The following is a 2,177-nucleotide window of genomic DNA, read 5'->3' as shown; positions in this document are numbered from 1 at the left end:
ACATCCTGCGGCGGCTTCGGGAGAGAATTTCTTCGCCTTCGACCATTGATTCTAGTGGCATGCTTGCAGCTGCGGTGGCGAGCGCCGGGCGGCGCGGCGCCGAGAGAGCGTAGTCGTGCTAGGCCTAGGGAACGCTAAGATGCGCGTTCGGAACTGAGCTTCAAAAAGGGGTAAAGATGGGGCCTACCGGGATAAATTTGGTATCCAAATACTCCCAGTGACTTGCCGGCGATGATCCGGTAGTGCAGATACGACGAAACTCGCATCGACCGATTGAAATTGCATCGATGTCGGGAGCCGTGGGGTACACGTCCGCACTACTCGCCGCCACCTAGCGGTCAGGGTCACAGGTGCAGAGTAAAGCAACCTTTCTAGCTAACCGTAAAAATTGTAGTACGCTTAAGCTTCGCCTTTAAGAGTAGAGCACGATAGAGTTATAGGGACCCGTTCGCATCGCATCGTTCGCATACGGCAAGTAGGCTTCATTCACTGGAACACTTAACGTGGGAAAGCCAGCTTACAAAGACCAAGCTTACACTGATCCCCTTAAAGTCGGCTTCACTTACAAAGAGAAATTCATTGCTGGAAATACGTTTTTCCAGGGGCAATATAAGTCGTCTTATATTGAAATGTGAAGGCCCTAGCACCTTTTTTATTATTTTCTTAATTTTGCTATTGGCCCGACGCGCGCGCATGTCCAAAACAAATTAGCAAGCGAAGTCCCAGTTTGACCAGCTGGTGGCGGTAGTCGTAATTCGATGGGGGTGAAGTAGAAAACCACTCGAGTGCATCGCATTGGGTGCACTGTATATAGAGAACCACATGGGGGGAAAATATTATGACGCAAGGATGGAAGTAAAAGTGAAATCCATATACAGCTGATATTACAAAAGACATGCAGCGCAGGCAAGTCCCTAATGCTGTTGTCTTCCGACACCAGCTCGTGCCCTTCTTCTTCCACATTGTTCCCAGCGTTGTAACATATGGCCCTCCGACGTGGAAGCACCGTGACGGTGCGTCTTATGTAGACGAAGACTGGTAGCGCTTGAGGCGGTCAATATGCACGACGTCACGGGGAGGCTGGGCAAAACAAGCGGGAGTCGTGAGCGGAGAGATTTCGTATGTTACAGCTGTCACCTGGCGGAGGACCCGGTAAGGACCAGCGTAGCGCGACATTAGCTTTTCTGATAGGCCAAGGCGGCGGTTAGGAGACCATAGAAGGACGAGATCCCCGGGAAGAAAATTAGCGTCACGGTGGCGACTGTCATATGTGCTATTCTGCTTGTTCTGGGAAATAGAAAGGCGACGATGAGAAACCGGACGTGCCTGTTCGGCTGTGGCAGTAACGTCTCGGGCGTATACCGGCGTGGAATCCTGAGTGATGGGCAGGACGGTGTCGAAAGGCAATATGGGGTCGCGGCCGTACAATAGATAAAATGGTGAGTAACCGGCTGTGTCGTGACGCGACGAATTGTACGCGAACGTCATGAAGGGGAGAGCATCGTCCCAGTCACGGGGGTCATCGGAAACGTACATTGATAGCCTGTATGTGATGGTGCGATTAAGGCGCTCAGTAAGGCCGTTCCTTTGCGGATGGTAGGCAGTAGCCAGCTTGTGCTTGGTGGCGCAGGAACGCAGTAGGTCGTCCACAATTCGGGAGGGGAAATACCGGCTGTGGTCTCTAAGAAGTTGACGAGGAGCACCGTGATGAAGGATGATGTCGTGCAAAAGAAACTCAGCGACGTCGGTCGCGTAGGATTTCGGAAGAGCTTTGGTGATGGCGTACCGAGTCGCATAGTTGGTAGCGACAGCAATCCATTTGTTGCCGGAAGCAGATATAGGAAAAGGTCCAAGCAGGTCTAACCCAACGGGAAAGAACGGTTCGGATGGCACTTCGATAGGTTGAAGGCGACCAGCAGGGAGCAGAGGTGGCTTTTTCCGGCGCTGACATAACTCGCAAGAAGCGACGTAGCGGTTGATGGATCGGTATAGACCGAGCCAAAAGAATCCGCGTCGTATACGATCGTACGCGCGAGAGACGCCAAAGTGACCAGCGTGGGTACATCGTGTAACTGAGAGAGAATGGTGGCACGCAGATGGTGGGGAACGACTAACAGCAGCTCGGGAACACTAGCGTGCATGCTACGCCGATACAACGTGCCGTCCTGGAGGCGACT

The sequence above is a fragment of the Dermacentor silvarum genome, chromosome 10, assembly GCF_013339745.2.
Source record: "Dermacentor silvarum isolate Dsil-2018 chromosome 10, BIME_Dsil_1.4, whole genome shotgun sequence".
NCBI classification, from domain to species: Eukaryota; Metazoa; Arthropoda; class Arachnida; order Ixodida; family Ixodidae; genus Dermacentor; species Dermacentor silvarum.
This window is presented reverse-complemented; position numbering follows the sequence as displayed.